Consider the following 12440-nt stretch of genomic DNA (forward strand, 5'->3'; position numbering starts at 1 on the left):
CTTACATATATATATATATATATATATATAGACATACATACATATATATATACGAGCTGTATATACCCGCCGTTGCCCGGGGCAGAAGTAACCTAATCGGTCAAACACTTACATATATACCAAAGTAAACCTAATCGGTCAAACAGTTACATATATAAAAAAACCGAACCTAATCGGACAAACAGCTTCATATATACAGAAGCGAACCTAATCGGACAAACAGCTAATCTATATACATAAGCAAACCTAATTGGTCAAACAGTTACATAAATACAAAAGCAAACCTAATCGATGAAACAGCTTCATATATACAGAAGCGAACCTAATTGGTCAAACACTTATGCATGTGCAGAATAATTTTACAAAGATTATGCGTGTTAACAATCATTAAAAAGAAAAGTTTGAGGAACTCTTCTTCTATATGTGATGGAGCTGGATGAAGCTGACTTGACGAAGACGTAGGTGGCATAGATTGGTTTTTCTAAAACAGAAGAAAAAAATGAGTATCTATTATTATTTTAAATTAGAATGAAAATGAGAACCTTGATTAGAGATACATTATCCGTATTAAAATATGTGCATGAATAAACTTTTGCTAACTCTCTAGCAAAAGTTTATTCATACAAATTGGCATGGGATGGCTTTGTGAAAAAGTAAAAATTATATAAAAATAAATTGAGAATGCGTACTTCCATTTGACTGAGATTATGTGTAATGATGAAAAAAAAGTTTATTATGTTTTTTTTTCCATACGGGAAGGATGTAAAACCTTACATAGGCACCCTTCAGCCCGTACTGAAGGGTAGTGTCAGATTCTTACTGACTAAAAAACACCCTTTTTATTCCACAGCTACCCCAAAAACCACTATTAGGCATTACTTTGGGGTGGCAGTAGTTTAGTTATGAAACAGCTGGGTCCTGAAAAAAATCTGTCTGATTAGTGGCTTCATCACATATAGAAGAACAGTTCCTCAATCTTTTCTTTTTAATGATTGTTAACACGCATAATGTTTGTAAAATCATTCTGCACATGCATAACTGTTTGACCAATTAGGTTCGCTTCTGTATATATGAAGCTGTTTGATCGATTAGGTTTGCTTTTGTATTTATGTAACTGTTTGACCAATTAGGTTTGCTTATGTATATAGATTAGCTGTTTGTCCGATTAGGTTCGGTTTTTTTATATATGTAACTGTTTGACCGATTAGGTTTACTTTGGTATATATGTAAGTGTTTGACCGATTAGGTTACTTCTGCCCCGGGCAATGCCGGGTATATACAGCTCGTATATATATATATATATATATATAGATATATATATATATATATTATATATATAATATACACACACACATAAACATTTATATACATATACATATATATACATATCTACATATACACATGTACATATATATACACACACATACATAAACACACACATAAGACTTACTGAGTGAAACGGGCTTTCATTGACAATCATGTTACGTTATTTTTAAAATGTTTCCTTTTTTTTTCATAACCTCTTTAACACACTACTTCTCCGCTGCGAAGCGCGGGTATTTTGCTAGTATATATATATATACATATATATATACATATACACACATACATGCAGTTTTAATAACACAGAAATCAATATAAACATTAACATCATTATCATATGAGAATATGAAATAATATATAAGAAGCACATTTCATATAAATATAAATTATTAAACAGTAAAATCTTCTTCTGTAATTTGCTACCGTGGCAATTTGTGTGTCTGTCCAGGATTTTAAATGACCTGTAGCTCGCAAACCGTTGCACCTATACACTTGAAATGTGGTACACATATAGTACGTCACGTCTACTATCCGCTTTATGGGTGATGATTGTTTTAGTCTTTTTATCTTTATTTTATTTTATTGTACAATCAAGTCCTATCTGCGCACAGCAGGGCAGCCATGGGCGGATGTGTATGGTGTATTCACTCGATGTTATCGTGCATTGCGCTGTCACTGGTATTTTGATAAAAGAATTTGAACAACATATAAGAAGCGTATAAATTATTAAACAGTAAAACATTAACATTTAAGAAGTAAAGTTACATTAAGTACTACTGCTGTGCCTTCGGGTATACCTCATTTTTTGTTTGCCCATTACATGCTTAAATGTATACATTTTTTGGTGCACGTACCCGAGAACACACAACATATAACCGAGCGTGGGAGAACCATGGATTTTAAACACGCGTTGAGTTGATGTGCTGGTCTCCCTCGTGAAATAACTGGTAATGTTTGACTAAAATCTACAGCGAGTAAAACGACATTAGCTCGTATTTTTTTTTTTACAATCTCTGAGATGTTGCTTTTTTCGGTTCAAGGCTTCATAAGCTCTTTTATGTTGTATGGTGTACTTATCCCAAACCATCATCTTTGAATGTTGCAACACTTTCGCCTTGTATGTAGATCGGGGTAATTACATTCATTGCATTCCTAGTCTGAATCACAATGTGATTGTATGGGTGGTTACCTGGCACTGTAGGGTTGCCACCCGTCCTTTAAAATACGGAATCGTGCCGCGTTTGAGAATGAAATTGCGCGTCCCGTTTTGAATCAATACTGGACGGGATTTATCCCGTATTTTTTTTATCATTTTTTTTTTTAAAGCAGCGTCTCATGCAAATCATCCCACACGCATTTTATGAAGATGCCTCCTTTCCTACTTTTGATTGGGTAATACTTGATGTCATCGTTAGTTTGATTGGTGTTTTTAACTGTCCAGTGAGTAGGGCGTGTCTTTCAACGGAATGAAAAAAAGGCCCACCCGACGACCCACCCATTCCATTTTTATATATATAGATAGATATATATATCTATATATATCTATATCTATATATGTATATCTATATCTATATATATCTATATCTCTATATACATACAGTGATCCCTCGCTATATCGCGCTTCGCCTTTCGCGGCTTCACTCTATCGCAGATTTTATATGTAAGCATATTTAAATATATATCGCGGATTTTTTGCTGGTTCGTGGATTTTTGAGGACAATGGGTCTTTTAATTTCTGGTACATGCTTCCTCAGTTGGTTTGCCCAGTTGATTTCATACAAGGGACGCTATTGGCAGATGGCTGAGAAGCTACCCAACTTACTTTCTCTCTCTCTCTTGCGCTGACTTTCTCTGATCCTGACGTAGGGGGTGTGAGCAGGGGGGCTGTTCGCACACCTAGACGATACGGATGTTCGTCTAAAAATGCTGAAAGATTATCTTCACATTGCTACCTTCTGTGTGCAGCTGCTTCGTGAAGCGACATGCTGCACGGTGCTTCACATACTTAAAAGCTCAAAGGGCACGTATTGATTTTTGACTTTGTTTCTCTCTCTCTCTCTCTCTCTCTCTGCTCCTGACGGAGGGGGTGTGAGCTGCTGCCTTCAACAGCTTTGTACCGGCGGTGCTTCGCATACTTAAAAGCCAAACAGCCCTATTGATTTGTTTGCTTTCCTCTCTGTTTCCTTTGAAGAGGAAGATATGTTTGCATTCTTTTAATTGTGAGACAGAACTGTCATCTCTGTCTTGTCATGGAGCACAGTTTAAACTTTTGAAAAAGAGACAAATGTTTGTTTGCAGTGTTTGAATAACATTCCTGTCTCTCTACAACCTCCTGTGTTTCTGCGCAAATCTGTGACCCAAGCATGACAATATAAAAATAACCATATAAACATATGGTTTCTACTTCGCGGATTTTCTTATTTCGCGGGTGGCTCTGGAACGCAACCCCCGCGATGGAGGAGGGATTACTGTATATATATATATATATATATATATATATATATCTATATCTATATCTAAATCCCAGCGAAGTATTGCTTTTAAATTTTTATTAAGAAGAAAAGCTTTTTAAATTGAGGGAAAATATCCCAATAACAATTTGTTAAGGATCTGTTTTTTTGTGAAGCAGCCTTAACACAGCTTTTCCGCTGTTTTGTAAACGAACGCCATATAAGGTCTTCCTTTTTTGTTGCTTCGCCAAGGAAGGAGCCTTTTTATTAAATCCAAGGGTTCTTCACTTTTTTTTTTTGTTTGTTTATTACGATTGTTATAGTTCTGTTTGTATACCACGTTGTCAGTTCAGCACTCCGGTTGTAATATGACCAAGCTGTGCAAGCACACTCTTGAGAATGCAACGTATAGTTGTACAGGAGAAAAGCAATCTTGCCTGAAATCAATGGCAACCTTTTGTAGGTCTATGAACTTAATTTAAACTTTAGGTTTACACGGTGCTTTCTTTCCGAAGTACCTGCACTCATGAATATGTCTGTATGCGTCAGTCGCTCAAATCCCCGCGCTTCGCACCGGCGAAGTACTGCTTTTAAATTTTTATTAAGAAGAAAAGAAAACCTTTTAAAATTGAGGGAAAATATACCAATAACAGTTTGTTAAGGATCTGTTTTTTTGTGAAGCTGCCTTCACTCGAGTGATCACTTCGAGCTGACTTGCTGGCTAACCATAAGCGTTACCTGGTAGGTAACCACCCATACAATCAGATTGTGAATCAGACTACGAATGCCGTGAATGTAATTACCCCGATCTACATGCTGTCAAATAAACGAACCACACGCCGTGGTGCAATTTTAGGGGCTTCGCCTCTAGTGCTGACGTCCGAGGTTCGATTCCCGTAAGTGAGTGAAGTGAGTGGGTGGTTACCTACCAGGTAACGCTTATGGTTGGCCAGCAAGTCAGGTAACATCGGCCACGGTGCCTTCAGTTGTGAGAAGCAGATCATAGAATGGATGAAAATAGTTTACTGTCAAATAATGCAAAGAGTACGCGACACGTCTTTCCCCCTTATTCTTGGCTCTTCAGGCGTAAACACTCACTGCGCTCGCTTACGGTAATCGAACCTCGGACGTCAGCGCTAGAGGGGCTTCGCAGCGGTGAAGTATTGCTTTTAAATTTTAATTAAGAAGAAAAGAAAACCTTTTTAAATTAAGTCTTAAAAAGAGGTGTAAAGATATTGACAATAAGCTACGCAAACCCACCAAGACATGCAATCGTTTAAATCAAGGCGCGAGTCGAAAAACACCATCCCATAATATTAGTTAACGATTAACACATTTCTATATGTATTGTAAGCATACAATACAACTGATAATATGTTGCGCTTATTTATCTGGTGCACCGACATTTTTGCGCGTTTAACGGCTGAAATCTAACGTGGTTTGTGCCCTTCAGAATGAAAAGAGTTTGCATTTACCTTTTTAATAAAAGGCGAGCTTTTTAGCCTGAGAAATCACCCCGTAAATGCACATGTTTAATTGCACATGTGTTAATATGTATGCTTACACAGTATTAAAAGACACTCAACAATTAACGTCATTTACCTTCGTTCCCGCGTTTGACTCGTGCTGTAAATCTCTTCCTCGTTTTCAGTTCACGTGATTATGTAGGAGGCGTAATACGTGATGACGCGATACGTGACTCCGCCTCCTCCATTAGAGTATATGGACAAAAAACAGGTTCCAATTATGACCATTACGTGTAGAATTTTGAAATGAAACCTGCCTAACTTTTGTAAGTAAACTGTAAGGAATGAGCCTGCCAAATTTCAGCCTTCTACCTACACGGGAAGTTGGAGAATTAGTGATGAGTCAGTCAGTCAGTCAGTCAGTGAGTCAGTGAGGGCTTTGCCTTTTATTAGTATAGATATATGTGTATATATATAGAGTATATGACAGCAACACTCATAACAATGACAACACAATTACATTGACAATCATGTTACGTTATTTTTAAAATGTTTCCTTTACTTTTTCATAACTTCTTTAACACACTACTTCTCCACTGCGAAGCGCGGGTATTTTGCTAGTCTATACTAATAAAAGGCAAAGCCCTCACTAACTCACTCATCACTAATTCTCCAACTTCCCGTGTAGGTAGAAGGCTGAAATTTGACAGGCTCATTCCTTACAGCTTACTTATAAAAGTTAAGCAGGTTTCATTTCGAAATTCTACGCGTAATGGTCATAACGGTCGACAATGTCCGCCATGTTAAACTTTCTTATTTATGGCCCCATCTTCACAAAATTGGGTAGGCGGCTTCCCTGCGCAAACTGAAAACAAGGTACGTACTTATTTCAGAGGTATGACGCCACTGTAGGCTGCCATATTGAACTTTCCAACGGTCTTTGTGGGCCCATCTTCAAGAAATTTGGTACGCGGGTTCCCAACGCTAACTGAATCTTACTTACGTACATATATACGTCCATAGCCTGCAGCTCGGTCGCTGTGTGAGGTGGCATTGGGTCCCCCATCCCTACGCCTCCCACGTAGTTGGCTGCCTGCCTATATACGGCTGTCCGTCGCTCCGGTCTCTTCATTCCCTTCCTTGCTTCACCACGGTATTCACGTCTCCCTGCTGATAACTACAGCCTTTTTATTTAATCCACAGCTTCTCCTCTGTTTTATTGTTCATTTATTACGATTATAGTTATTGTGTAGGTATTTTAGACTTAGTTTACATTGTTCAGGTACCCATTTCCTTTATCGTTCCAACCGCACCCCCATTAACATGTCTATCGAGGTGATCACCATTGATCGTTAACAAATAATTATTGGTATATTTTCCCTCAGTTTAAAAAGGTTTACTTTTCTTCTTAATAAAAATTTTAAAGCAGTACTTTGCCGCTGTGAAGCGCGGGTATTTTGCTAGTGTAATATAAAATATCATTTTCCCACTGAGTTATAGAGTGTATTTTGTCATGTAATTTTCTATCCTGTTAAAACCAGATCAGATTTGCAGGGGGGTTCTGGAGCCTATCACTGCTAGCATAGTGCACAAAGCAGGAACAAACCCTGGACAGGGCACTAGTCCATAGCAGGGCAAACACATACACACACACCCACATACCAAGCACACACGAGCCAATTTAGCATCGCCAATTCACTTAACCTGCATGTCTTTGGAAACTGGGAGGAAACCCATTCAGACACCGGGAGAACATGAGGGTACATGAGGATTATACCATTTGAACTAATTAACAATGCCAGCAATGTAGCATACTTACTTATTATATGGCTGATGCCTTTATCCAAGATGACTTACAACCTTTGATAGTGTGATAAGTCTACTTCCCATATAAGAGGCTTCCACAAGCACAAAGGTTTGGGGACCGTCCCTGTATAATGTCTGTAGGACAAAGAAAAAGACGTCCACTTTTTTTGTGATCAAAACATAAATCATGTTTGACAATTGTTACATGAAAACATGGCGTTTATATACAGACAAACAAAATGGAGACGGGAAGTGAGTTGGCAGGAGATGATGTTGAAGCTGTGGGACGGATATGACGTCATCAAAGGCGGACTGGAAGTGATGTGGAACTGGTAATGATGTCATCAGGAGGAGCCGGCAGTGATGTCATGTGAAAAGGGCCAGAAGTGACATCATCTGGGTTTGACTGTCATGACGTTTTTGTTGGCTATCTTTGGAATCCATCAGCACATATTTATTTTTCTTCCTTTTGTCTGATGGAGAGAAAGAGAGAGAGGCACTGTTATGTTATATCAACCCCTCGTCTCGCAATATTTCACTCACCTTTGAGCTTATTGTCTGCCTCCTAAGTGCACGTGTGTGACAATAGATACAATTGCTAACATTTCTTTTGTGTGTGTGTTTTTTTCTTTTTAATCCAATTTGAGCACAGGCTGGTGAAGTGACTTGCTCATGGTCACATAGGGTCAGTAGAGGGAATTTAATCCACACAACATTTTTTTCTTGTGTAGCCCCAAATCACACAAGGAATGCCTCAATGTCTTTAATTGATTGACCAGACTAACCACCAGCAAGGATTCTCCATTGCTTATTAAGATTCTGTTATATCCTTACTTTCTTAGGTAACTTAGTTTTGCCATTTGCCCACTAAAAGTCATGTCAGATTTCACAACCTTCCCAGTGATTTTCAATCATAAACTTCATTCACATGATGTTAGTGAGTCAGGAGCATACACAGTGTACTCCTGCAACCACCACTCATGTAGTGTGACTTACATAGCGACACAGTCCAACCAATCAAATGGGTCTGCGTACATGACAGCTGACAACCAATGAGTGTTGGCACTGAAGTACAATGCATATAATGCAGATATGAAGTCTAATGAATGTGGGTGTTTTGGACTTTGTAAACACAAGACAGGCCTGTCTGTCTGATGTCTCGTGTTTTATGTACCAGAAAAGAATGCAAAAATAAAAAAAGTTCTGATTGAGGGTGAATTTGCGGTAGCTGTTAATAATTGCATGGTTACTGGCTCTGTCAAGCAAGAAGCTATTGGCTGTCAGAAAAAGAGGCAAGCTCGTGACACTTTGGAAATTTGAAACTGTGTTGAAAAGCCACCATGAAGTCATCTAATTTGACATATATCGCAATTTCTAGTTGTGTAATCTGACATACTCTGATGAAAAGATCAGCAGCTGCAGTTCGGCAGTCATCAAGTCTGACCCCTGACCAGAAATTGTATTAGCTTCATCAATCGATCACAAGTAAATAAACACGTGATGACCAGCAGGTCATCATTTTGCTCATTTGCAAAGCTGATTAAAATCTAAATGGCTATTGACTAAGGTCTCTTCTGTTCGCTTGTCCTCCTTTGGCATTTGAACATTGTCTAATTTTTCCAAATACTTGACTTATTAACAAAAACCTCAGGAAGCTATACAGTAAGTACTCTTTATTTTAAATCTGTAAAAACAATACCATTTTCTAGTGACAGGCCGTTTCTTTAATTGTTGTTTACATTTTATTTCAGATGGGCCATGGTACCTGTCAAAGATAGGTAATAGAATAATTTGAAAATATTTGCTATCTCTTACCCTATGTGTACCTTCAGCTCCTTTCTTCTGTGTCTGAACGTCTCCTCACTTTCTCTAATGCGTTCCTATAAAGCTTGCTTCTCAGATTCTGTCATTATTTTTGATCTGCCTTTCTTAACTGCTGTCTGGTTTTATACTTTTTCATTCTGTGCCTATAATTCTCCTTGTGTGTCTTGTGCTTTCTCTTTCGTCACCTCACCAAAGCCAAACTGACCAATCAGATTGCCCTGAGGGATTGGACACACAAACGTTGGTGTTTTATTATATAATACATTTTTAGTTATACAGTGTCGTGCCAGAACAATTCAGTTTCTTATATTAATCTCCGAAGCTGAGACGCACATAATTAAATGTGGGTGATTGGCTTTGGCCATGGAGCATTTGGTCCAGATACCCCGGCTATGCTCTGTGCCACCTCTTCTCACAGACTGAACACTGCTGTGCATTAGTTGGATAATTCATTTCACATATAATCTTGCCCAAACAAAGATTCTGCATCTGTTTTTGCCTATCCAAGAAAACAAAAGAATGAATTAGAAAAGCTGACTGCAGTGGGCTGGCGCCTTGCCTGGGGTTTGTTTCCTGCCTTGTGCCCTGTGTTGGCTGGGATTGGCTCCAGCGGACCCCCGTGGCCCTGTGGTTGGGATATAGCGGGTTGGATGATGGATGGATGGATGGATGGATGGATGGATGGATGGATGGATGGATGGATGGATGGATGGATGGATAGAAAAGCTGATTATAATTATGTTATTGCCTTAAGAACAAACAAAAAAGTATCAGTGTTTAAAAATCATTTTACTTGTGACATGCCATTTTGACATGTGGATGGCGAAGCTCTGCCAAGATGCCCAGGAACAAATCTGAACTCAGGTGCATGGAAGAGATGGAAGTGTTCTCTAGGTTTTTTTAATTGTGCACGCAGGTTAATTAAGATGTCAATGCCAGTCACAGATGATAAACTGTTGGCCAGTTTCACATCAAACCTTAACCTTTCCATCCAAACCAACCCGGCTATGTGCTGCCCAGCTGAACACATTCTTTGCTTTCTTACCAATTTGCATTGGCACATGCAGAACTCTGTTCTACTTTATTTATGTCTGTTGGCTGCACATATCACTAAGATCAGTCTAATTCCCTAGACAGACAAGTCCAAGATGAGGGCCACACAGTTAAAGTTAAATTCCTTAGATTTATTGCAAGAAGCAAGAGTGAGTACTTTCTGACTACAGCACAACTGATTTTTCAAATTCTCTTAACTGTGTTAGTAACAAATAAATTCCAATTAAGGGATCAGGATGGTGGGGTAGTGTTGAATGACAGGGCCTCACTTGAGGGTAAATGTTTGTTTAAATAATGTTTAAAAAAGGCTGTGAGTTGAGAAAGAAAGTACAAGATAAGTGCCTCACTGCAAGAGTTTAATGCCATAAAAAGTTAAAGCCCATTTAGTTGAATATCCTTCATCTGGTTACCTATAAACTGTCATCTCATTCAAATGTAAACAAGTTTCTTCTCAGGCTATGTATTTACAGAGGTACACATCAATTCTATATACCATAATCTTGTTAGAGATTTTAAACATGCAGCGGACAGTTAGAAGGTAAATGTGGAACATCGTGGAAACAAAGGATCAGGAGAAACAGGTATTAGAGCGGTATAGTATGGGGTAATTATAGAAACTCCACAAAAAAGAAAAAATGGAAGAGTTTGGGATTTCCAGTGGTCTGTCTACTTGTCTTGAGTGCTTTTTATATTTTAATTCAGATGTGCTACACATTCCCTGCGGTGGGCTGGCGCCTTCCCCAGGGTTTGTTTCCTGCCTCGCACCCTGTGTTAGCTGGAATTGGCTCCAGCAGACCCCCGTGACCCTGTAGTTAGGATATAGCAGGTTGGATAATGGATGGATGGATGGGCTACACATTTTTCTATATACACCAAAGGATATTGGTGAGGATGCCAGAAGGAGTCTTCCATGAACAGCATTCTTCATTAAATTAATGAAAATACTGCTTTAAATCTTAGCTATGAGTTTTCCCCATCTAAGCTTAATGGGCTGGGCATTAGGCAGAAGCCTGCCTTGATCAGGGAACCAAACCATCAAAGAGTACACCTGCACAGAAACCCAATCACTTACTGTACACAAAATCAGAAAGTCAATTACCCGTAGATGTTTATAGAAACAGGAATAGTGAAAAAATTAGGTGGATACTCAGAGAATATGCAAACTCCATGGTGACAAAGAAGTCAATAAGTCAGCACCAGATTATATGGAGGCACACATGAGGACCTAGACCTCTACTCGCCCATGCAGATCTGCTGAAGAACAACATCTGGTGATGCCATTTCTGGGTGTCACCAATTCTCAATCCACACTCTTTTCACCTCCATCTGAACCACTCACCCACTCTGTGTTTAAAAAGCATTTGAAGACTCTTGTTCTATATATATCTGTCTAATTGATAATAAGTTCCTGTAACTACAGTATGGAACAATTAATTAGTCTTGAGTTGTTCTGTTAGGTTTAAAGCTTTTCACTTGAGATAGTTACTTTTGTAACTTCGTCCTTTAGCACGTGTTTCTAAATGGTCTCCAGACTTATGTTTACATTATTATGTCGACATCTTTTATAAGTGCTTTGGATGAAACTGTCTGCTAAGTAAATAAATGTAAATGATAAGGCCGGGATCTGAGTATTGGTCTCTCTAGCTGTGAAGACACATTATTAACAATTGGTCCACTATTAAATTACCATAAATAAATAAATACATAAGAAATAAATCTTTTTTGCTATGAACACCATGTTGGAGAATGTAGAACAACTGCCTAACAGAACCTGTACTCCAATCTTATTTTTTCTGAGGAGCCATCTGTTTCCATGTGGGTTTCCTTCATTAATAATAATAATAATAATAATACATTTTATTTATATAGCGCCTTTCCCATGCTCAAGTCGCTTCACAGAGTCTTAGAAAAAAGAACAGCAGGGTATATAGATAGATAGATAGATAGATAGATAGATAGATAGATAGATAGATAGATAGATAGATAGATAGATAGATAGATAGATAGATAGATAGATAGATAGATAGATACTTTATTAATCCCAAGGGGAAATTCACATACTCCGCCAGCAGCATACTGATAAAAAAAAAAAAATTAAATTAAAGAGTAATAAAAATGTAGGTAAAAACAGACAATAACTTTGAATAATGTTAACATTTACCCCCTGGGTGGAATTGAAGAGTCACATAGTTTGGGGGAGGAACAATCTCCTCAGTCTAACAGTGTAACATTGGATAAGTTTTCCAGAATAGAACAATGAAACAGATAACAAAGCATTAAATAGAATAAAGGACAATAAACCAGAGTAAAATACTAAATTCAATACTAAAAGAAAAAACTAACAAATAACTTAATTTGTGATATAACAGACATACAAATTATCCTGAGCACCGGGACAGAGAGGTAAACTGAAAGAAAGGGCAGAATGTTAAGTTAAGTTAAAAGCCTTCATAAATAGATGAGTTTTGAGTTGTTTTTAAAAAGAATGAATAGAGTCAGATGATCTGATTAATTTTGG

The sequence above is a fragment of the Erpetoichthys calabaricus genome, chromosome 14 (genome assembly GCF_900747795.2).
Source record: "Erpetoichthys calabaricus chromosome 14, fErpCal1.3, whole genome shotgun sequence".
NCBI lineage: Eukaryota > Metazoa > Chordata > Cladistia > Polypteriformes > Polypteridae > Erpetoichthys > Erpetoichthys calabaricus.